Source organism: Leopardus geoffroyi, chromosome E3, assembly GCF_018350155.1.
Source record: "Leopardus geoffroyi isolate Oge1 chromosome E3, O.geoffroyi_Oge1_pat1.0, whole genome shotgun sequence".
NCBI classification, from domain to species: domain Eukaryota; kingdom Metazoa; phylum Chordata; class Mammalia; order Carnivora; family Felidae; genus Leopardus; species Leopardus geoffroyi.
This window is the reverse complement of record NC_059340.1, coordinates 11,633,494-11,659,697: the sequence shown is the minus strand read 5'-3', so window position 1 is coordinate 11,659,697 and position 26,204 is coordinate 11,633,494. Positions and strand designations below refer to the sequence as shown.

General features: G+C 44.7%; 1 long non-coding RNA gene across 1 annotated transcript in view; it reads right to left on the bottom strand.

Annotated features, from left to right (window-relative positions):
* Positions 1–26,204, bottom strand: part of LOC123589785 — a 560,443-nt gene that overhangs the window by 49,579 nt on the left and 484,660 nt on the right. The gene's annotated exons all lie outside the window — the stretch shown is intronic.

Sequence of the window (26,204 nt, the reverse complement as noted above, 5' to 3'; positions counted from 1 at the left end):
TTATCACAATTAATGGCCACCGCCAGTGGTCACCGCTATTTTATGTGCGGTTTGGGGGTGGGCTTCTTAGAACTCTGAAGGGAGCAGAAAGGGCTATTTTGTGGAGGAACCTGCCCTTCCTTTTCCAGCAACCAAAGTGTCTGTGAAAGGGGCACGGGAACCTCTGACATGAGCTTTTGTCTTGACTAAAGGTCCAGTAAACTTGTTCCTTGTGCCCTTTTAATGAATAATTTCTGACTATCAGGTACCAGGTGTTCCTTTTAGGATATCAAGAAATAAGAAGTGACACTGAGTGCTTCTAGGAAGCCATCCAGACCCAGCAAATGTCTTTAGTCGGTGTCTTAATGTCACTCCATTTTCTGCTTCCACAACCTTGCCTGGGTTTCTTTGTCCCTGACCTGTGGTTCGTGCTCAGGATTATCTCTTTGAGAATCTGCCCCTGCCTGAACATCATCTTGTTTTCCATATTCCTGGCTGTGTTTTCAGAATCTTGGTCCTTAGAATTTGGCTGCCTGGCCTGACCATGGCCCTGGGATCATTGGCTGAACTCCCCACCCTCCTACTTACCGGTTGGGGAGACTAATTTCTTAATTTCTGGACTCTCTCTGATTTCCAGCCCCATATCACACCAGTACCCAGACAACTATAATAATAACATCAGGCATTTGTTGGCCATGCACTATATATCATCAAACGCACAGAGTTCAACTGCCTGAACTCTCCCAAGGTAGGGACCTTGGGTAAGTGTGATTATTATAAAAAGCTGTGGGCTGGAGTTAGGAAGTTGCTCCCAGAAAATTAATGACAGTGAGGATGCACTTGATTCCACAGAAGTAGAAGGAAGAGGAGAGGGTGACTCTGATCCAATTTCTCATCTAGCTATTTAAGTAAAACCAGGGATGTAAAACTCTACCAGAAAACCCAAGCATCAGGAGTGGTGATAGGAACACATTAGAGTCAGGGTAAGAGGATCTATTAGGAACAAACCCGTGGAAGCTTAGCTCACTTTTTTAGTAACTGGCTGGTAAAATATCTTTGGTCCCTAGGATGGGGATGGCTGGAACTCATCCTTTTCTCCCAATGGATACCACCTAGCAACTTGGCAAGATGTTTTCCCAATGGGCTGCCTACGCCGACATGGACGCTGAGTTTGCATGGTGACTCGAGTCTGTGAAATGGCTTTGCACCTGTGGAAGGAAACAGTCCCATAAATTCCTCACGTCTCTTGTTCAGAATGCAGACCATCTTTCCAGGGATGTGTAGTGTGGAATGGCCTCTCCTTCCACTTCTGCTCCCAGACCATTTCACTCGGAGCCCTTCTTCCACATCTGCTTCTCACTTCTTCTAATTGTTGCTCTGCTGGAAGTAAAACGTGACCTTCTTCCCCAGAACTTGGCCATCCCTTGGCCTGTGATGGTTAATTTTATGCGTTAACTGGCTATGATAGCCCATTATTTGGTCAGAACCGAGTTTATATATATAGATGTGGATATAGAGAGAATCCGTGGGGGCGCCTGGGTGGCTCAGTCGGCTGAGCATCTGACTCTTGATTTCAGCTCAAGTCGTGATCTCATGGTCATGAGATCAAGCCCTGCTGTGAGCTTTTTGCTGGGTCTGGAGCCTGCTTGGGATTCTCTCCCTCGCCTTCTGCCCCACCCTGCTCATGCACGTATGCAGGTGCACACTCTCTCTATCCCTCAAAAAAAGGAATAGAATAGAATATGTGCATATATAGGGTATATATGGATATGGATATATCCATATATATATATATCCATATATATATATGCAGTTGACCCTTGAACAACACGGGGTTGAACTGCGGGGGTCCACTTACATGTATACATACATAAATAAATGTATACATAAATAAGTACAGTGTTTTACATGTATTTTCTCTTCCTTATAATTGTCTTAGTAACATTGTCTTTTCTCTAGCCTACTTTGTTGTAAGAATATGGTATGTAATACATCTAGCATACGAAATACGTGCTCATTGTCTGTTTATGGTATCAGTAACGCTTCTGGTAAACAGTAAGCTATGAGTGGTTAAGTTGGGGGAATCAAAAGTTATACGCAGATTTTCAACTGTGCAGGGGGAGTCAGTGCCCTTGTGTTGTTCAAGGGTCAATTGTGTGTATTCTGCTCCTTTGGAGAAGTCTGACTGATGACGGAGACATCAGTGAGCAAACCCGACACAGTGAACAAAATAATGGTAATAAATGAGCAAAGGTGTTTTGTTGCCTTAGGTTTCACTTTAATAGAAAAATAATAGTAATAGTAGAAAGAAGTAGAAGGATTAGAATGAGAAGGATAAGGAGAAGGGGAAGGGGAAAGGGAAGGGGTAGAAAAGGAAGGAGGAGAAGGAGAAGGAGAAGAGGGGGAAGGAGGAAGGAGGAATAAGGAAGGAGGAAGGAGAAAGGACTGTCCTCATAGCAACAATCATCTCTATAGCTCACTGTTAAAAATAAGAAAAGCTCCCCCATTGCCTTTCCAGGATTGATCACGGAGAGACCTGAAAATGAAATTCTTTCACCTACTTTGACTAGTGTCCAACATCTGGAGAAAGAACTTAATGTTTCTGGAAGTCACGCTATGGAGGCATGATTGATTCAACCCCAGGGCTCCATTTGTTCAGCTGTCACAGGAGAGCCTTTATGGTGGCAACCACGGCCACTTGTGGGTCCATGGTGACATCAGACCCAGAGTGCCCTAGAGGGGTTTTCAGATAGTTGAAGGATTGCCATGCAGAGGAAAGCAACACTGTTTTTGTTTGTTTGTTTCTAAAGGCAAAATCAATGGGTGAAAGTGACGGGAAAACTTCAAAAAATTTCACCTGGCTGGGGGAAGAGTCTGGCTGCCTTCTGAGGGTGACCACTGTCATCCATGGATGAGTGGCGTATCTGGGAAGATAATGTGGTTGGTTCTCTAGTGTAGTACACACACACATGTACACACACCCACCCACACACACAATGTGGGCTTTAAAGAAAGTTTCATGTTCACTTTCTTCGCTCCATCATTCAGTCACTGAGTAGCTATAGGCACGTCACATAATCTCCAATCCTTAGGGTTTTCTTATCTGTGAAAGCCCAATGACAGTACTTACGTTGCAAACATGAACGTGAGAGAAAACAAAAGGAAAGGGGTCGATACTTTGTTCAGTAAAAGTGATCGTGATCCTTCGCTGGATGAAGTGAACTCCAAATTACCTCATGGATGTAGCGAGGTATAAATCTCTGAATCTGAGCTGTGGCGGGAGAAGGCATTGGTGTATCAGTGAGGACAAAGATCACCTAACCACGAATGGGTTTGACTTGTGGTACAGGTGGCAAATGGGTGGTTTTCTTTGAGATCCTCCTTAGGTTCAGTTCACCACTAGAGAAATTTCTGCTTTACCATAGACATGGTAAAAGGCGGTTGGCTGTTTTTCTCTGGGGGTTGGGACAGAGAACCCCCAGTTGGCTATTTTTCTCTGGGGGTTGGGACAGGTCTCCTGGATCTGAGGGAGAAGTACAGAGTAGACTTTTCCAAGATTTCTGAGACTCCTTTCCAGTGGCTCAGCACCCAACAGAGAATCTATCTATCTATCTGCCTATCTGTCATTGATGTATGAATCTATCATTGATCTATTGATTGATGTATCCATCCATCTATTGATATAACTATCTATCTTATGTTGAATTAAAATGAAAGTAAGTCATGAGACTTCTCACACTAACTGGCCCTCTGTAATGGAAAACAGTCAACTCTTTTAGAAATGATTAATTAAATCTTACAGAATGAACATTTTGGTTTCTATGCATGTTAGAGAATACCTTTTGGTTACAGGGCAATCATTTCAGAAAATGTACTTTTTAATTCAGATTTCAATTGATCCCATTATTTCATTTGCTTCGCTTTCCACTTATTTTAGAATTCCCAGATTTTGTTTTGTTTCATTTTGTTGTTTACATAATGCACTTTTTGCTAAATTTGCTGGTAGGTGAATCGGCATATTTAAATGTAGATTTCTATATTTAATGATGAGTTCAAACTTGTGCTTTAAAAAAGTTGAAATTTTGCAATTAAGTATTGACATAATTGTTTGTTTGCATGTTTTTTTAATTCATATTTTGCCAGGCCCTTTGATATATAATTTCCTTTAATTAAATGTTAACAAATATGCCCTCATTTAAAGAACATTTATTTTATTTTATTTATTTATTTATTTTATTTTTGAGAGAGAGAGAGAGAGAGAGAGAGAGACCGAGCGTGAACAGGGGAGGGGCAGAGAGAGAGGGAGACACAGAATCCGAAGCAGGTTCCAGGCTCCGAGCTGTCAGCACAGAGCCAGATGCGGGGCTCGAACCCACAAACTGTGAGATCATGACCTGAGCCAAAGTCAGACGCTCAACCTACTGAGCCACCCAGGCGCCCCTGATTTAAAGAACATTTAAATAGTATTCAGTGTTTTATCCTTTTATTATTGGGGAAGTATCTACTATTAAAAAGTGGCTCAGTTGGTTAAGCGTCCAACTTTGGCTCAGGTCATGATCTCACGGTTTGTGAGTTCGAGCTCCGCATCGGGCTCTGTGCTGACAGCTGGGAGCCTGGAGCTTGCTTCGGATTCTGTGTCTCCCTCTCTCTCTGCCCCTCCCCACTCATGCTCTGTCCCTCTGTCTTAAAAATAAATGAAACATTAAAAAAAAATTTGTAAGTAAATGTTTCTTGTAAAGTTTCATTTCCTCCATCAATCCAAAACAGAGTTCCTAAGGCTTAAATTAACCCGTGCCGCACGGATCATGTAGAAATGCCCCAAGCTGGTATAGCCAAGGGGATGCTTTAAAGGTGACTAGCAGAAATGTGAGGGCATTTATATTTTTGCCCAGGACAGGTCCCTTTAGAGTTTGGACTACCAGAAAGATACTATTCTTCTGCCAAAAGGGGTTTAAAATGTCTATTCCTTATTTGCACACAAGGAGGAAAATGGCAGACTCCGCCCAACATACAGATCTTGTGATGAGGTTAATGACACACTGGAAAAACCACATGGCTGTATTTGCTAGAATTCTGCCAGCGTTTTGCAGAGCCTATTGAAGGCCAGGAAGCCTCCACGGGATCTAAGAGCGATGGGTTCATGGACGCTGATTGCATTATTAAGACGCACTAATTGACAAATAAATAATTAAACAAGAGGCCTGGGCAATGATGGAGGGTGAGTGTGCCATGTGAATCCGGGATTATGATTCATCCATTCTTTGCAGCTGAGCTCCCTTCAACCCGAAACAAAGCAGAAACCTCGGTGGTTACAGACAGCAAGCTCTGTATAAGCCATCGCTAGAACCTTCTGAGATGCAAAGGACAGGGTCTGGAGCTGATGTGCAGTGTGGATGAGTATACAACTGCTGGACCTGTGAACCCGTGAGCTCTGAACAAAAATGAGAGCTTCAGCCATGCTGGTTGGGTCTTATGGGAAATGAACTGGAGCTCCATGGTCCTTCCTTTGCGATTCATTGTCTGTGGTTCATTATACGAACCACAGAGAAAAATATATGAGGTTCACCCTACCAAGTACATGTTTAGTAATTCTCAAAACACTGTTTTGGCGTTGATTTCTTATGGACCTGAATTAGGATCTTCTTTGCGGTCTGTTCTCAGTTTCAAAATGCACGGGGCAAACCCCAGCTGATGATTATTGCCTTGATCTTCAGACCACAGAGTTGGCAAATCCTGGTCACTTTTATTTCAAGGAAAGAGAGCCAGAATTTTTATAAAATACACAACATGTAAATCAGAATTCCCTTGAGAAAAGACGAGGCACTGTAGGCATGCCAAGTAGAAAAGGCTCTAACAGAGGGCATTAAAAGCCTACATAATCATTGGAAGTCGTGCAAAAACGATGGATAGCGAAGTTTTGAGAAGGAGGTAATTAACAAGAGCTCTCCAGGAACCCACCACAAATCTCAGGAAACTCAAAGGGTTAGCTGCCTACAATATCGAGACAGGTAAGCTTTAGGACCTCGCCTAGAAGGCACTAGGAACTTTATACTGGACATCTGCTCATGTGACTATGGGCAACTGCCATCAATAATAATAATAATAATAATAAATAATGGCTTCTCTTTTCTGCCTTCCAAATTTCACTTGTTTGCACTGCCTTTGGGAGTCTCTAACCTGAAACCACATAAAGATAGACATTCTGAGAAATGTTATCTCCGTGTTTTTCCCTCGTTATGCAAAAAAAATAAATAAATAAATAAATAAGACTAGAAGAGGTCGGCGAGGTGACACCGAGTTAAAAACAGATAATCCAGCATAACGAGGAAACCCAGGAAAACTCGGGAGAAGGCAAGAATCATTACAAAACTCTGCTTTGTAACATGGTGGTCGGACTGAATTACCGCTCAGCAAATATTCATTCTCCCTTTCCCTCCAGCCCTGTGGGAGAAATTAATTTTCCCTCCCGGCCCATGTGGACTTGGGCATACAGTCTTGCTTTGGCCAAAGGAATATAAGCAGAAGCGACCGTGTGGAGGTTCCAAGGAGGGGCTTTAAGAGGCTTTGCACATTTCTCCCAGGATTCTTGAGATTCGGCACTCGAGAATCACTGCCCCTTCAGCCCTGGAGATGCCAGGTTAAAACAACAACAAAACAACACGGTGCCCGGCCAACAGAGCCACAGACAACCTCCAGACCCCTGACACACACTCACCCTTATAAGCCGTGAGATGTGGGGGGTTGCTTGGAACCTCAACAAAACATCCGGTCTCTGAACCTGTCCTTTATGTATCGCCTATTTCCTATGGGGATAGTTGTATTATACAGAGGAATTAGCCCAGATTGTGGAGTTCTGGCTCTATCCGATCCTAATTGCTCTGCCTGCAGGTACATTTGCTCTTTCTCAGGCTCCATTTCCTCACATACAAGAGGATGAAATAATAGAAGCTCTCCACACTCACAATGTACTTTGCCCTCAGCGTATCGAGCCCTTATGTTGATTGCCTTTCATAGTTTCAATAGAGCGATGGCCTAGGAATTTATTAGTCACACATTATTAGGAGACCGAGGCCTCTATAAATAGACTTTTTTTTTTTATCCATGACCACACAGGGTTAAGAATCAGTGTAAGAACTAGAACCGAGGCCAAAATCTATCCTTTAGAGCCCAAGCTCTTACTGTAGGGAGGAACTAGAATTATGACGGGGTACGGTAAGCCCAGTGCCCACTGCTACCTTCCCTTCCTTCCCCCAAACTCTCCTCTTCAGGCTTTGTAGAACCTATCATTCCATGTTCCCCTTGCACTTCCCATCACTTTGCTGGATCTCCTAAACCGGTGTATCCAACGAGGTTAGGGCGCTGAAAGGTATTTGTAAGATAAAGAGACTTCACCCAGGAGAGCAGGGTTGACGAAGCTCTAGGAAGACAAGAGTGGAAACGTCAGGGAAGTCCACGACCAGATCTCAAGGTTACCACTAGCTTTGCGGGAAGCTGACCGCCCACGTCAGGAGAACACAGGCCCCCAAACTGACGTCCACACTTGTCTGTGCCACAGGGGCAGGTGAGTCATAAGAGCCTGTCCAGACGTTGGCGTAAAGCTTCGTGCCATGTGTACCAAAGCCCAAACATCGGCTCGCTACTGTCCAAGGAACAGGAGTGGCCTTCTGCTTCACTTCTGTCTTTAAAGCTGCCTTTAGTGGAGTGTAAACCAGGTGCTGACCAGGGATCCTGGGAGGTGCCCTTCCTGGTTTCCTCACCTGTTCTATAGGGAGAGCACAGGAGGGAGCCAGAACGGTGCAGAATTCTGGTACGGCAACATCTGGCGCGGTCTTGCCCCTTTTGACACCTTGCCTGTATGTACATTTCCAATATTTAACTTCCAGGCACGAGGAAGGCAAGAATCTAATATGAGAAAGCCCCACGCGGTGCAACCAAAGACCTACTCCCTCTCTGCTCCAAAGGGAAGGCTCTGGTCCCACCGGACGCTGTATCTACCCTCTGGCTGATGTTGGTTCTCCTTCTACTCATTCTTCAGCAACTTGTACCCTAGAGAGTATCTATTTCACATAATTACCACCAGTGTGCCTTACATAAGGTAGTAAGATAAGAGGACGAAGTACAAGGCAATTATAAGCAAATATTTGACCAGAAAACCTGGAGGAACTCGCACGTGTGCTTTCCGTGTGTTGATTTGCTTGTTGACAACAGCCTCGGATGTGACACTTGGTGTCCAGAACTTCCGTCTTTACCCACGTGCTCTCTGATCCCTTAGTAGCCATGGTTCTCTCTCTGATGGGGTGACAGACTTGCCCTCCCACAAGGTGGTCCCGCCTCTATTTATCCTTATCACCCACTCGCATAGAGCATTTAGAAGGGAATTGCCAGGAGTCTCCTCCCCAAAGAAAAATGCTCCCAGGTTTCAGATAGATACTTCCAGATCTACGCTTCTCAGGCTCCCACCCCCACTCCTATTCCTTGGGCTTCTACCAATGCTAACAAAATATCATTATTAGTTTTGGTATGTAAACTGGCTCCGCCCAGGTGAGAACCTGTAGAGATCTCTCTGGGCGATGCTGGGATCTCACCCAGTTATGGGTCTGGAGGCGATGAGGCGGTAGCCAGGGTGGTTCTTGAGAATGGCTCTCGTCAAGGTAAAGTCATTGCAAGGTCTTTAAACGGGGCAGGGGGGGCGGCATGGGGTTACTTCTGCCTTCAGTGGAATTAGGTGGGCAACGGGGGGGCCAAGGGAGTTGTGTTTATCAGAATCTCCAAAACTCAATGTTCCCCAAGCAACACTATCACACACTAAAGGAGAAAAGGCACAATAGACCGTTTCCACCTGTAAGGTCCACCATCCCCTTCCAAAGAGAAAGCGTAGTACCAACTATCTCTTAGGTCAGGACCCACAGCTGCTGCCAGGCTCCTGGAGGGACCACCAACAGGTGTTACTGTGAGAGATTGCTTGTCACCTAAACCCGCGGTCGTACCCACCGCTGTGAAAATGGCTTCCGCTTCTCTTCCTTCTTCCAAATCTTGCAGGAAAGCTCTGGGAACACAATGTAAGCCAGAATCCTGCTGGCAAGGAACTGGAGGAAACAGGTGCCCAGCTCTCGGCACCTACCCTACCCAGGAGAGCATGGAAGGCGTTGACAGACAGACACTGCCGACAGACAAGTGTCCGGCCCATCGGGGTTACACGTTCTCCTCCACAGTTCTCCTCTCAGCACTTTCCACGTGGTGCTGGAATGTTCTCTAAGCTTTTCTATCATTGCTTTAACCTCTCTACCTGGCCTAACATAGCCGTGGCTTAGTGATCCTTGAACGTGTGAGGATTATCACCCGGGTCCATGACTATGAAGGTCAAGCTCTCCCATTGCACTCCAGTCTTTATTAGAAAAAAAAGGAACCCATCCAATCAGGAAAGACAGAAACCGCTTTTAATAATACTCCTTTGTTACTTGGAAAATCAACCCCATCATGTCGCCCAGTCAACTCCCATGAAATCCAACCCCACAGTTTCTCAAATGCCGTTTACCTCACTTCAGGGAGGAGAAACCTTTACAAAGTATGTATGCAGGAAAGCCAACTTTAGCTGTCGATATAACTTCTCCGGGTTTCTTTTTTTTTTTTTTAATTTTTTTTGTGTGTGTATTTATTTTTGACAGAGAGAGAGAGAGAGAGAGAGAGAGCATGAGCGGGGGAGGGGCAGAGAAAGAGGGAGACACAGAATCTGAAACAGGCTTCAGGCTCTGAGCCGTCAGCACAGAGCCCGACGCGGGGCTCGAACTCACAGACCGTGAGCTCGTGTGACCTGAGCCGAAGTGGGACGCCCAACCGACTGAGCCACCCAGGTGCCCCCACTTCCCCGGGTTTCTTAAAGCCTCATTAAAGAGATGGGAGCCATGATGCCACAGGGATCCCTACACTCATCAGCGAAATGCCAGGGAAGGAGATAACAGAGGCCGAGGACTATTAGCCGAGTTATCACGGAACCCACACTGTATTTAGCTGTAAGCACTGTACCTCGTGGCTTAATTAGGAACCCTGGTTAACCCAGAGTCAGACTGACAGTTTATCGTCCGGTCACGCTTCTGAATTATTCCTTATGTGGAATATGTGGTGGTTTCCCAGAAAGTCAACCCTGATATTTCATGCGTGGGCCCCAAAGAAGGCAGGAAATACTTGGAAATAGGCGCGAGAGACAGATGGGAGCAACCATAGGCACTTGCTTCTTTATTTAACAAGGGTGTTCGTTCATTTAACAAGCAGGCATCGGGGGCGTCTGGGGGGCTCCATCAGTTGAGCGTCCAACTTCGGCTCAGGTCTAGATCTCATGGTCCGTGGGTTCGAGCCCTGCGTCGGGCTCTGTGCTGACAGCTCGGAGCCCGGAGCCTGCTTCGGATTCTGTGTCTCCTTCTCTCTCTGCCCCTCCCCCGCTCGTTCTCTTTCTCTCTCTCTCTCTCTCTCTCTCTCTCTCTCTCTCAAAAATAAATGAACACTAAAAAAAAAATAATAAGCAGGTATTGTGCTAAGCACTCTGGAGAAGATAGTTACAAGAGATGTGGTCCTAGGGTTCTAGTAGGTTAGACTCTAGGGAGGAAAATGGAGCGAGCTGTGTAGGTTCTCTGGATCTCAAAGTCTCTTCTGGAAGGTGTTGGGAGTGATGTTGGGAGCAGTAAGGAAAAAAAGTCACAGAGGCTAGCTGTAAAGAATAAGTTAGACAGACAGATATGTGATACCTACATATATGTGTATACATGTGTTCATATACACGTACGTACGTGCATATACTTGTGTGTGTATAAGCTCTCCATGCCATCCTGGGGGACTGAGACTCAGTGAGCCTGGAAGAAAGCACAAGCCGAGGAAGATACGAAAACTGCTTGATTTTTCAAAAATGTTTTACTTATTTATTTTGAGAGAGAGAGAGAGAGCCAGAACAGGGGAGTGGCAGAGAGAGAGGGAGAGGGAGAGAGAATCCCAAGCAGGCTCCATGCTTCCAGCATAGAGCCCAACCCGGGGCTTGATCCCATGAACTGTGAGATCATGACCCGAGCCGAAGTCAAGAGCAGGACACTTCACCGACTGAGCCCCCCAAGCGACCTGAAAACTGCCTGAATTTTTAACAAACTTCTCCACCCGCCCAGATCCACAGCCCATCCTGAGTCATTTGTCACTTTGGAAGTATGTTGAAGCATGTGTGGCATATGTGGGGGGGGGGCATAGATCTGTGTGGGAAACCTTAAGACCTTAGTATTGATCATACATTTTCATAGAAGTGATTTTCCTGCTTATCACGGCCAACAGGTTATGCCTTAAATGCTTCTGTTACTGTCCCTCCCACCGGCAGTCACCTTCTCCGTTTCGATTAAGATTACTGTTCTCGACTTTGTTTTTTAGACTCGGGAAGTCATTTCTCTTGAGATATATGTTTCAAGCACAGCAATTCTTTAAACAAACATATTCCCCTAGTCTGAGACTCTTGTCTGTTTGGCGGTGGAATTTACACTGTTAGTTTTGTTTGCTGTAACAGCTTCACTTTACCCAACCTCTGTCCCCCTTTTTAACGTGTTCTCTTTATGCTCTCTTGGTGAGCCCTTTCTAATGTTGCCCTCTGATGTGTGGGGAATGCTGGTTTTTGTCTTTGTCAGTGATTTGGAAGAAAAACATGCAGGGTTTAAATTCTACTGGGGATTTCTTTAACTACTCTCTTTTATTTTTCCTTTTTATTCAAGTATTTGGAAGCCACCTAGGTAGATAGATGGATAGATAGATAGATAGATGATCGAGAAGATGTGGTATATATACATATATACACTTCAACTATTTTTTTTATTTAGAGGGAGGGAGAGCGTGAGAGGGGGGAGAGTGGCAGAGGGAGAGAGAGAGACAGAATCTTAAGCAGACCGCATACTCAGCAAAGGCGAGGAAACAGAGTCTCTCCTGAAGCCCTCACAAAGGAACATGGCCCAGTTGACACCCTGTTTTTTTTTTAATTTTATTTATTTTGAGAGAGACAGACACAGCGCAAGTCGGGGAGGGATGGGGGGGGGTGCGTGGAGAAAGAGAGAGAATCGCAAGCAGGCTCTGCGCTGTCAGCACAGAGCCCGATGAAGGACTCGAACCCGTGAACCGTGAGATCATGACCTGAGCCGACACTGAAACACTTAACCAACTGAGCCACCCAGGCTCTCCGACACCTTGATGTTAGCCTGTGTCAGACTTCTGACTCTCACCGAATGACAAAATTATACATTCGAATGACCTTAAGCCACGAAATCTGTGGTATTTGTTACGCAGCAATAGGAACCTACTGCAGTCTTTGCTCACGGCGGGGGAGGGGTGTCCTGGCACGCCTTACCGGCCACCTCCGAGCCACATGCGGGATAGTCTGCTCTGGCTTTCCCAGTCTAGTCAGCCTTGGCTTCTCGGAAAGCCACTGGGACGACTTTGACATTGCTGGGATATAGCAAAGAGACACAAGCACCCAGAGACTGGATCCCCAGGGAGGTAGGGCCCCAGACTTGGTGTTATTGTCCAGATCAAATGCGTTCATATAGTCAACATGCTTTCAACAGTTGCCTGGTGGAGCCCGACATGGGGCTTGGTCCCACGATGCTGATATCATGACCTGAGCCAAAGTCAAGAGTCGGACCCTCAGCTGACTGGAGCCACCCGGGTGCCCCTCATCTTGTTTTTGAATGTGTCCTTATAAGGTATGTATCTTAGTCTTGCATACGTGTCATTTTTAATTTACATAAATGCAATTGACATTTTGCACGAGAGCTAGTTTTTTATTCCTTTGGGGGGTTTTATTTTGTTTTCATTTTTTTTAATAATTTATTGTCAAGTTAGTTAGCATACAGTGTATACAGTATAGTCGTGGCTGCGGGAATAGATTCCCACGATTCATCACTTCCATACAATACCCAGTGCTCATCCCAACAAGTGCCCTCCTCAATGCCCATCACCCATCTTCCCCTCACCCCCAACTCCCCCATCAACCCTCAGTTTGTTCTCTGTATTTAAGAGTCTTTTATGGTTTGCCTTCCTTGTTTTCACTTTTAACTTTTTTTAAGACTCAAGCTTCTCTCCACATAACATTCCATGGGGTCAACCCACCTCATCTGATCCGTCCAAAAGGTTAACATCGAAAATATTTAACCTTTGTACAACACAAAGCCCGATCAGGAAGCTGCCTCAGTGCTTGAACTGGGTCCTACAAGTCCCTGAAGTGCAGGACTGTAATCTTTCATTGCTGCATAGACGAGGACTGTGTAGGTCTCAAAAGGAGATACAGAGGCTCTGAGTGGGTTAGGGGACACAGCCAGTTATCGGCCCGCACTGTTTCCCTATTTCAACAACCAGCATGGCTGTACTATGTCTCTCAGCCTGTATCACCTCTCCCTGTCCCCTCTTCAAGTGATGAATGCCCAGCTTGCCCCCAACTTCCTCAACATCAACTATGACCTACCAGACTTTCTTGCTCATGTCCCGTGATGGATCCCAAGAATTTTTCCCTGGTTTGGACACCAGGCAAAGAACTGCTGGGTCAACATCATGCACGTGCGTAATTTGCACGGAGGGTGCCATGTGGTTCTGCCATAACGGCAACACCAGTCCACCCTCCCCGACAGCAGAGCGCCTGCACCCCTCCCCCCGAGGCTCCACATCCCGCCAATGCCGGTGCCACCTCACTCTGATTTTCACCCATTTGTAGGCATGAAGGAGTAGCCCCTGTCGTTTGAAACGGCGTTTGACGGATTCCTAATTGCCCACGGGCTTGGGCTCTCGTCTTCACGCTTGAAACTTTGGTGCCTTCCCTTTCTCCGAACGTCCTTCTCGCGGCTCCTCTCACTGTCCCGTTGGGCTTTCTGTCTTTTTATCACCCATATGCGGGAGCTGCCTGTGTGAGAATGTCAGTGTGCGTATCAGCGGTGCTAACTCCTCACGCTTCCCAGGACCACACATCCTCCGAGTGCCAGCCGCGTGCTGCATCCTGAGTCAGGGCAGGGAGGCTGATTCTCCGACGACCACCTCGTGGTCTGCCACCTGCACCCTAGAGTTAGCAGCGCCTGTGCCCAGAGTCTGAAATCTCTTCACGAAACACCTGTTAGGGCCGCTGTCCTCACACCCTGGCTGAACAGTAGGGTTGCAAGCCAATCTTGCCGAGTGGCGGAACGGGAGGGGGAGAGATTTTTGTCGTCTAAAGCAAACCATAGCTCAGCCAACCCAAGTGTCCTTAAATGGTATCAGTCACTTAGATTTACCAGCTGAAATGATTCCTCATTGGGAGTTGTAGGGGTTAGGCGCCCCCATCAAGGTCAGTGATTTTCACCGATTTTTCTTTCTTGGGCCACAAATGTCCCACCCGTGGCAAGATTCTTGGACTCCGCATTCTCAGATTTCGTAATAGGCATCTGGTAAAGAAAGAGCTGAATGCTTGGGACGCCTGGGTGGCTCAGTCGGTGAAGCATCTGACTTTTGATTTCGGCTTGGGTCGTGATCTCACGGGTCGTGAGTCTGAGCCCCACATCGGGCTCTGGGCTGACACCGTGGAGCCTCCTTGGAATATTCTGTCTCTCCCGCTCTCCTCTCTCTCTCAAAACAAATAAATAAACTTAAAAAAAGAAAGAAAGAGCTCAATGCTTGGATACGATAGAGAGATCTAGGTTAAGTAACCACCTATTTTTTTTTTTAATGAAGAGTTTCTCATTACGCGCATCGTGGATTTCAGAAAGGTATACGTAACATCAAGCAGGAGCAGAACCAGAGCAAGCATTGCTGTGGCAAAATGAGACTATTCTAGAAGGCGAGTCCTCTCATCTCATCTCCACTGCATATAACGTTGCAGCTTGATGTGACAGCTCATCGAAGCCTCAGTTTCTGAGTCTGTACTATGAGGACAAGAATACAGTTCCTGCATAAAGACAGGAAGCTTGACGCCAGGAGTTGGACTGGGTTTCTGCTTCCGCCTAGAACTTAGTCATGTCCAAACCCCTCACGCCTTGACCCACAAACCTCTGCCCACCCAGCCCTTGTGGGAAATACCCCACGGGACAGCCAAGATACCTCGGCAGCCGTGGGTAGTGACGCTTGAAGCAAACCCTTTTGTTGATTTCCTTGGGCTTCTGTAAACCTGGAGTGGAGGGCTGTTGGAAGCCCAGCAGTAATTATGCATCTGGGCGTCCCAGCTCTTGCTCCAACAGGCTGTCCCTGGCAGAGACACATGCTCCACTGGCACAGACCATGTTTCCAATCACAGCTTATCCGAGCAGTGTTCAAAGTCCAAAGCTATTATTTACGGCTCCGTTGAGGAGACAACAGAGAATCAGGAACTGTGAATGAGACCCAGCTGCAAAAACCACTGTCACAGGGAGTGACAGGGTTTGAGACGCATAAGGAGAGGGGAGGAGGGGTTTTAGGATCTCTTAAAGCCTCAGAGATCTGCTTCCTCCCCTTCCCCAGAAGCCTACATTGGTCACCTCCTTCCCTAACCCATTGCATTAGTCAGGGTCACTGGAGAACCTCCAGAAAAACAGAACCAGGAGATCTATGAACTCTGACTCTCTCTCTCTCTCTCTATCCATCCATCCGTTGTCTATTAGAACCCTGACCCAAGCATTGATTGATTGATTGATTGATTGATTGTGAGGAATTTGCTCACATGATTATAGCGGCTGTGAAGTCCCACCATCTGCCATCTGCAAGATAGACACCCAGGGAAACCCATGGTGTAGTGCAATCCAAGTCCAAAAGCCTGAGAGCCAGGGGAGCCAATGGTACAAACCCCAGTCCAAGGGCAAGGGATGGCATGGAATGTTCCAGATCAACAGTGAGGCAGAATAAAAGGTGGTTGAATTCCTCCCTTCCTCTGCCTTTTGTTCTATTCAGGCCCTCAGCGGGGTGGATGAGGGCCACTCATTGGGGGTGGCCATCTGCTTTGCTGAGTTCATCGATTCTCATGCTAATGGTCCCCGGAAACACCCTCACAGACACCGCCCCCCTTCATAATGGTTAATAACCTGGGCACCCCTTGGCCAGCCAAGCTGATACAGAGAAGGAACCATCACACTAACCCTATTCCACCCTAGAGTGACCAACTCCTCCCCCTTTTCCTGGGGCTTATCCCAGTTTTCTAACTGAAAGTCCAGTGTCCTCGGAAACTACTCCAATATCTGGCAAAGCAATACAGTTGTCACTCTCCCCGTACTATCTAATTAAGCATCTGTCACTTGATTATGTTTGGTTTAAGAATTTGGTCATATTAGCAACACTTATCAGGTGTCTATTGACTGCACTGTGCTAATCTTTGAGGTCAGACTGTTCTAATCTGGTTCGTGTGTGTGTGTGTGTGTGTGTGTGTGTGTGTGTGTATTTGTTTTGCCTCTTTATTTTTCCACAACACTTTACAAAGTGCTCATTCTATACCCGGTACTCAGATCTGTTATCCATATAGCGTTGTCCAAGATAAGGAACCAGAGATCTTCGAAGAAATGGTTCCTTTCAGGACTGGGGGAGGGAAAATAAGATGAGCCCAAAACAATTTGTGATTCCAGGAGGTACGAAAGCGGACATATTGCAGGAACATCTCAGAGGAGAACAGGACGTAGCCTGAAGAAGCCCCTAATGACCAAATCTAGGAAAATTTAAGCAACAAGATAATTAATAATAACCGATTCTAACCATCGGAATAATGCTCTGTCTTGACAAAGTCTTGGCAAACCCAAAGGGGAGCCCCAGAGCAAGCTTTGTCCATAGAGGGGGCACCCCATCTCCTAACACACCTGCCGTGAGCCCAGAAGAGCTTAGCTCTACTTCAGTTATTTATTGATTAGAATTTTGCTATAAGAATATATCTCCATTATTCTGTTTATTTGATTGGATTCATTCATTCATCCATCCATGTGGATTCATGGACATTTACTTGATTCCAAAGGATTGTCTGCCCACAGACAATCTCAGCTGCAACTAGCCCTTTGCTTTCTGGGAGGTTTCTCAAATTTTATTCTTACTTTTTATTTTCTTTTATTTTTTAGACAGAATGTGAGTGGGGGAGGGGCAGAGAGAGAGAGAGAGGGAGACACAGAATCCAAAGCAGGCTCCGGGCTCTGAGCTGTCAGCACAGAGCCTGATGCGGGCTCAAACCCTCGAACCGTGAGATCACGACCTGAGCCAAAGTCGAATGCTTAACTGGCTGAGCCACCCGGGCACCCCCGGGAGGTTTCTAATAGATGGTTTTCTCCCATCTTAATATTTTCCTCTCGTGGAGCCACTAAGTCATTTGGGGCAGAGGGAACCAGGCTGATTTGGCCAGGAGACCACTTTTCAACTCTGATGTAAATAATTGAGGATTTTGGAAGGGATAAATCATGAGCAATGAGGAGGAAGTGAATGTGTTTGAGCAGGGGAGAGCCACGATTCACACATGTTATACCATCCATTGGTCCGAATTCTTGGGTGGTTCAAAACAAGACACCACACTCAACATCCTAATGTAAATCCTGGTTCCACTTCTTAGTAACTTGAGATTCAGGGCAAATTACTTGGTCACTCTAATTCTTGACGTTCACTAACTATACCCCACCGACAGGTCTAAATATGACAAAGCGGTCAGCATAGCACCTACCTCATGGTAAGTGCTCTAAGACTTGAGTTCTTATCAGAGCCCAACTGGGGTTTTCTTTAAAAATAACCTTAAGAAAGCGGTCCTAATGAGAGAGAAGCGTTATCTAGAAGCTGGAAGACCATTCCAAAGGTACCGGAAGCCAAGAACCTGTCACTGACCATAGTTCTCTTTTTCCCTCTTTTCTATTCTCTCTCATTTCCCCATAAGGTTGCCGGACTTCGACAGTGGCTTAGTGCACATTCTTGATTTGTTGATGCCGAAAATGTACAATGGCAATATTTTTTAGTATCAGAGAGAAAACTTTCTTTGCTCCTTTCTGGGAACAACTGCAAAATAATATTCTAGAAGTAGACTAAAAGGCAACATTACCATGTATGTTATGTGTGTACATATATATATATATACATACAGTGTTTATATATATTTATATATATATACACATAACATACTATATAAACATATATAAACACTGTATATATATATATACACACACATAACATACATATATGTAGTGTTTAATGTTTGTTTATATATATATACACATATATAATGTTTATATATATATATACACATATATAATGTTTATATATATATATATACACATACACACACAACATACATATATATATATATATATATAGTGTTTAATGTTTATTATTTTTTTTTTCAATTTTTTTTTCAACGTTTATTTATTTTTGGGACAGAGAGAGACAGAGCATGAACGGGGGAGGGGCAGAGAGAGAGGGAGACACAGAATCGGAAACAGGCTCCAGGCTCTGAGCCATCAGCCCAGAGCCTGACGCGGGGCTCAAACTCACGGACCGCGAGATCGTGACCTGGCTGAAGTCGGACGCTTAACCGACTGCGCCACCCAGGCGCCCCTAATGTTTATTATTTTTGAGAGAGACAGACAGACAGAATGCGAGCAGGGGAGGGGCAGAGAGACACGGAATCCGAAGCAGGGTCCAGGCTTCCAGCTGTCAGCACAGAGCCCGACACGGGGCTCGAACCCAGGAACTGTGAGATCATGACCTGAGCCGAGGTCGGACGCTTAACCCACTGGGCCACCCAGGTGCCCCCCAGAAAACTATATTTTATCTTCTTCTCTGTCAGTGGTCATTTTCAGGAGTCAGTTTCTCTCCAAACTTACTCTTTATCATTTTGTTTGCTTTGCCATCAAACCCATCGTTTCCCACGACCTTCCAGAGGTACCGTTTCTGCCCAGTCAGCAACCACAGGGGCCGTGGCCGGTGTCTACGTCATGACGAGGCAAATGCAGACTGCTTGGCACAGGGTCTGGGGCGAGGGACTGAAAGGAGAAATAAATGCACTAACAGAATCCTTCCAAACGCGCGGGTCACTTCCCCACCTCGCGGTTGGATGCGTGCCATTCTGTGCCAAGGGCAGGCGGCATCGGCTGACATTCAGGGACCACCCGCCCCGACCGTGTACCAAACGCTGTTGGAAGGAATAAGTCAGCTCATTTTATACTCCTAGATGATGAGAGACTCTTAGAACAACCAGTTCACTGAAGGGAGAAGGAGAAGGAAGCAGATACAAAGTTCCTCGCCTGGTCCCATAAGCCGGTGGCAGGGACACTACTGAACATTATCACATTGGCGCTGTGAGCCTGAGCCGAGCGAGTACCACCTGGGCAACACGGGGAATTAAGTGGCAGGTGGTTACTTTCAGCCTCGCTCTTTTATTCCGTGCAGTGCCCTCTTTAATTAAACCCATGGTAGGTCTCCTTCTTTCAAGGGAGAAGAAATCATCCGCCTCCACCCTGCAGAGGGAAAAGGGTAATGCTCTGTGTCCAATTTTCTTTTCATTGCTATTTTTATTATGGAAACACAAATGTTCAGTGATTCCAAAATGAAAACAGGGAAAGTTAATTTTGTCATCCTTACCTAATAAAATTCTTAATGGGTTTCTCACCCATTATCATAAATACTTTTATTGTTTCTAATGTTTTTTGCCCACCGCACAGTAGTATATCTTGCTTTCAAAAAAAACAAAAAATAAGAAATTTAAGAAGAGACAGGTTCCTTCGGTGTTTTTAAGAAGAGACATGTTCCTTCGGTGTTTAGATCTCTTAAGTACCATTTGCTACTTGGGATTTAGCTCTATTTCTGCAATTTGGATCAGATAATAAGCGTCCTAAGGTAGACTTCGCATGTTTGGGGCCAATTTTATGTAGTGAAGGGAGGGGACGCGAGAACTCTTTAAAAAGGAAGGGATTCTTGAAGTTATTGTAAAAATCGTTGCGTGAACTCTGTTCAATACCTAAATCATCTTCTGATAGGCAACATTATCACGCATTCATTGTATGTTAAATTCCGCATTCAATGTTCAATAGATGAGAGACAAACAAACTGGACACACCCATCCCCACTGTCAATAAACATTTGTCAAGCACTTGGTAGGTGCAGGGCATTGCGCTAAGATGGGCAAAGATCATATATGTATTTCTTCTTGAGCTTCAAATAATTGTTTGGGGGAATATGAAAATAAGTAAAAAACCAAGGTAGGCTCTATGATCTCTAGACACCTTATGGCTCCTGGCATTCATCACGTGTCCTGAGGTTAAATATTCAAGTCTTTCACCAGTCCATAATATTCTCGTCTATTACCTCTCTGGACACTGAAACTCACCAACTCATTCTGTTCCCTTTTCCCATAACACCAGCTACACAGACGGGTCCTTTTCTTCTCTTCTTTCTTTCCTCCTTCTCATAGTTTCCTCCTCTTTTCTCTGTGCTGATTTCATGGTAACATTTCAGATCTACCTTCAGGGTAATTCTGTCATTAGCTGCATCAAGCTGCTCTCCAACTTGTCCATGTTTTTTCAATGTTAATGTCCTCAAATTTTTTGGTTTTTTGAGATCTTTAGGAAATCTTCCTGGATATTCTTACATACTCCCTTGTTCCTTCATCATTTTTGATCCATTTTATCCATTTAAATGTATGAAACACGGGCGCCTCGATGGCTCAGTCGGTTGAGCGTCCGACTTCGGCTCAGGTCATGATCTCCCGGTTCTCGGGTTCGAGCCCCGCGTCGGGCTCTGTGCTGACAGCTCGGAGCCTGGACCCTGCTTCGGATTCTGTGTCTCCCTCTCTCTCCGCCCCTCTGCCACTCGTGCTCTGTCTTTCTCAGAAACTAAATAAACATAAAAAAATAATAAATGTATGAAACATACTCTGTTTCCATAGGGTTGTCAGTGACTCTGCTCTGCATAGCTTTTGAGGGTCTGATCCTACAGTTTGTTGTTTCTGTCAGCTCTTGGTCCAGTGGCCCCTTCTTCCCTCCAGACACCATGCTCTCTCTTATTTCCGGTCCTAGGAAGCTCAACTGTGTGAATGTGCCCTAATCTAAGATGGTGAACTGGATTTCTCCAGGAAAGGTACGTGGGATGAATTCTGGCCCAAATCTTCACTATATATTCCTAATTAGGGATTCTCAAGAGACTTTTTCTCTTTGTCAATATCTCAACCCAATGCTAAGAATGATGCCAGCAATTTTGTCAAGATCTTTCTTCTCCAGAAGAGGAATCTTATTGACTGTATCTTCTGAGGGTATCATATATCTAGGGCCCTGACTCCCCCACAGGGTTTGTGACCCATCCATACACTATGGGGACTCTCGATCTTGGTGTCTTGCTAGAACCCTTCACAGACGAACACTTGCCCTCAGGCAAAAAGCCAGCTTCAAAAATTAATTACTTTTCTCAAATCGTGCTTCATTTCTGTTTCTCACCTCCAACTTGCTTTTGAGCTCTGCAGACTTGAAATATTTAAAATGTGTTCTTCAGCATGTTTACGTTCCTTGATTGTGTGTGTGTGTATATATATATATATATTTTCCTGAATGGCTTTACGTTAAAGTCATCTCATGAATCTTAATTTTCCTCAAAATCACTAAAATGATCCTAATACACGCACCAAATATTAATAACAATTTGATTTTTTGGTGCTTTCTGGTGTTATTATTATTTTTCCTTAATGCTCACTTCTATTTTAAGAATGTGAAATGAGGGGCATTTCTTATTTTTGTGATTAGGACAAAAAAGGTTATGAAATAAATATTGTAGTGAATAATTACATTATGGAATGGCACTGAAATGTGAAATCCCACCAATTTAGCTGTGAGTTTTCTATTTTTTTTTCCCCTCCTCGTCTTCTAGCCTGGACCCAAAGGTAGTTCTAAATTCAGAACTGCACTCAAGATACAGATAGGAAAAGTTTCAAGACAATGGCTTTTATTTCTGATAAATTTATTTATGTATTGAATCATTTATACTAGAATGGACTTGTGGATATTTATTGTATCATTTGGATTATAATCCAATGCATGTCATTTACTACTATAGCTCTCAGATGGCACCATATTTCAGTCATCTCTGTACCCTTTTGACATATGCACCCCTCATTTGTTTTTTCAGACCTTCCTTAATTTCGGGTACCACACGGTGCTCTAGACTTATCTGGTATATTCCCTGTTCCAGACCGGAGCCAACCATTTCTCCGAGAAGCCCCGATTCCTTTTGTTTTGTTTGTTTTTGCGCTTTTTGACGACAGTCCCCAGGCAGTCCTACAATGCCACTGGCAGCATTGCGAGAACTGCTACTTGGCAACGAGAAAGAGTGAAATCTGGCCATCTGCAGCAAGGTGGATGGAACCGGAAGGTATTATGCTAAGTGAAATAAGTCAGGCAGAGAAAGACCGATACCACCTGTTTCCACCCATAGGTGGGTCTTGAGAAACTTAACAGAAGACCGGGGGCGAGGGGGAGGGTGAAAAAAAAAAGTTACAGAGAGGGAGGGAGGCGAACCATAAGAGACTCTTGGACGCTGAGAACGAACTGAGGGCGGATGGAGGGTGGGGGAGAGGGAAAGGTGGGTGATGGGCACGGAGGAGGGCACCTGTTGGCATGAGCACCGGGTGTTGTGTGGAAACCAATCTGACAATAAATTATATTGAAAAGAAAAGAGATAAGTGCATGGGAAGACTGAAACTCTGAAAGAGGGCTACCTTGCCCTCTGACCAGAACTTCTGTGCCAAAACTGAGGTGGGAGAATGGGGTCTCCATGGTTCTTTTTCTCTGAATATGCTCTTACACAGCTTAGATCCAGAAGCAGACACAAGTATGTGGTGCAGTGGGGAAAATCAAGGTCCAGAGTTCTAGCCAGAGAATCAGAGAGGGAGCCGCTGGGGGGGGGGGGGGGGCGCAGAACGGAGATCATAGAGAGGAGGGAGTCCAAGGAAACAAGACAGTTAGAAGACACTAACAATGAAGTTACGTCGATGTTGAGATTATGGGACAAAGACCCTGCCTCAGGCTCTGTGCCGACAGCACGGAGCCTGGAGCCTGCTTCAGATTCTGTGTCTCCCTCTCTCTCTGCCCCTCTTCCCCCTCTCAAAAATAAACGTTAACAAAATTTTTTTTTAACTTATTCAAAAAGAACCATATGGAAATTGTATATAATAACCACAATTTTAAAAAATCATTGGATAGAGGCGCCTGGGTGGCGCAGTCGGTTAAGCGTCCGACTTCAGCCAGGTCACGATCTCGCGGTCCGTGAGTTCGAGCCCCGCGTCGGGCTCTGGGCTGATGGCTCGGAGCCTGGAGCCTGTTTCCGATTCTGTGTCTCCCTCTCTCTCTGCCCCTCCCCCGTTCATGCTCTGTCTCTCTCTGTCCCAAAAATAAATAAAAAGTTGAAAAAAAAAAATCATTGGATAAACTCAGAAGCATAATGGAGAAAACAGAGGGAAAAAAAGAAGCAATGAATATGGAGAAAGACCATGAGATTACCCGATCTCAACAACGGAGAAAATAAAGATAATTGGGGGGAAAAATTAACAGAGCTTCAGGAACCCATGGAACAATACCAAATAACCAAATAACACAATACCAAATAACATTTGTGTCCATAGAGTCCCAGAGGAAGACAAAGCGTCATAGAAAATTCTTTGAAAAAAATAACGGATGACGTAAGTAAAATGAGCAAATACCTGGAACAAAGTCTTGAAAAATCTTTCGCAACAAGAAATATAAAACCAAAGCGATCCTATAACAACTCAAATAAACTGAAATTACAGTTTAAAGTCTTTCACAAAGGTAGCACTAGACTCAGAAAGTTTTATCGATGAGCTTTACAAAATATTCAGGGAAGAAAGAATTCTAATCTTATGCAAATTAGCTTGGAGAATAAGAAAAAAATAAGCATGCTACAATTCATTTGTGAAGCTAACATAGCCTTAACAATGCAATAATTAAATAAGAAAAGAATTTATTAACATAAATGCAAAAATTTCAATCAGAATGTTAGGAAAGCGATACCAACAATGCCTTTAAAAGACTGTACGTCATGATCAAGTCAGGTTTATTCCATAAACCCAGTTAATAAGAAAAATCTTATTAGCGAAATTTATAATCATAATAACAGATAGAAGGAGAAAAAGATCTAGAGAAGCAAAAAGTGCATTCAAATTAAAATTATTAAAATATAACTGAATCTTTTAGCAGATTAGGAAGAAGAGAGCACCTCTTTAACTGGAGAGTGCACACATACACACACAGCAAATGCACACATACACACACAGCAAATGCACACATACACACACAGCAAATGCACACATACACACACAGCAAATGCACACATACACACACAGCAAAACGGATCCCATGTATTCTCTTTAAAATCAGGAACAAAACAGGGATGCCTGCTAGCACTAATTTAGTCAACTTCAAATTAAGCATCCAAGGCAATGCATTTAGATGCAAGAAAAATACATAAACATTCAAAAAGATACACAATACTCAGTGGTCACAATGTATAAAATTATCTACATGGACAACGCTAAAGAATTCACAAACAAATTATTAGTTTCAAGTAGGTAATTGAGCACTGTTTGCATATGTAAACATTACAGAGGTCCCCTGAATTCCTAAATACTCGCGAGAAACAATGAGACAAGGAAGTTGAACGAAGATACCATTTACAATAGTGACACAGATTATGCACTAAGAATAAAACTAACTAGCAAGACTTAAAATCTTTGAAGGAGGCACAAATAGGGGCGGCTGGGTGGCTCAGTCAGTTAAGCATTCGACTTCAGCTCAGGTCATAGTCTCCCTGTTCCTGGGTTTGAGCCCCGCCTCTCACTCTGTGCTGACAGCTCGGAGCCTGGAGCCTGGAGCCTGCTTTGGATTCTGTGCCTCCCTCTCTCTCTCTCTCTCTGTCACTCCCCCACTCGTGCTCTCTCTCTCTCTCTCTCTCTCTCAAAAATAAACATACAAAAAATTAAAGAGACACAAGTAAATGGAGGCATTCACCGTGTCAGGGAGGGGAGGACTGGATATTGTAAAGATTTTAATTCTCCCCCAAACGGATCCATATGTTTAATGCAACACCAACATTTGTGACTGGATAAGCAGTTCCAAAAATGTAAGTACAAGAGGAAAGGATATGGACTCAAAAAGATAATGGAAAGCCCAGGAAAGGATCCAGACATGTACGGAAAAACTTACATAGCAGGGCTAGAATTACAGCTTTCTGAAGAAGAGTAGACTGTTCGTTCATTAAGTGAAGCAGAGACAATTGGACTAAAAATTGAATTTGATCGCTAGCACATACCATGTAAAAATATAGAAAGATAGATGATAGAGAGACAAATAGGTAGCTGGATCAATAGATAGATAATGCATCAAAAACTTGTACACAACAAGGCAAGCCCTTAAAACTTTTAGGAGAAAATATATAGGAGACTGTGGATGATCTCAGAATGGGGAATCATTTTTCAAGACACAACTGCACAAATGATAAAGTAAAAAGTCGCCAAACCGGGCAGTCTTACATTTGAGTTCTTCACCCCAACACAAGAGAAATAGAACGTAAAGCAAAAACACAAACTAGGAGATGTTATCTGCTACTCATATAACCGGGAAAAAAAAAATTAGTATTCAGTGTGAATGCAGAACTTTGAAAAATCGAAAGAGGGAAAAAACCTACTCATTGGGAAAACCGGCAACAAGTAGAAACAGACATTTCACAGGAAAAGAAGCATGAAGAGCCCGTGATGTCATGAAATGATTCTAAATAATAACCAGAGAGATGTCATATGGTCAAGACGTTTGAAGTTGAGCGATATCGACCACTGGCAAGGATGCACTGTGTCAGGCATTTCCAAGGGCTACTTGTGAGCATTTAAATGGTCACAGTTGCTTTGGAAAACACTTGGCTTGACCTTATTTGGCAGACCCCCCCCCCCCCCGGGGATGTCCTCCAAAATTCATTCGCCCTCGCGTAAGTATTGGATTGCCCCTGAGCCGTGCCGGATGAACCTGGTGGCGTATTTCTTTGCCCCTTTGCAGGTCGGTGCTGCCGGGAAGTTAACCGTGGAGTATGGACAGAAGCTGTCGGGTCATTTGCAGGCATTTAAAAAGTGGCTGAGTCTCTTTCACGTTTCCTGCCTCTCCCCACTGCTCAAGCTCGATGAGAGGGACAGCAGCCCTAAAATGGGAGAGGTCTGAGTCCCGGAATTACCTTCTGGGGGTGACCGTCCACTAATCCGGAATGCATTTGGGCCACTACGGAAT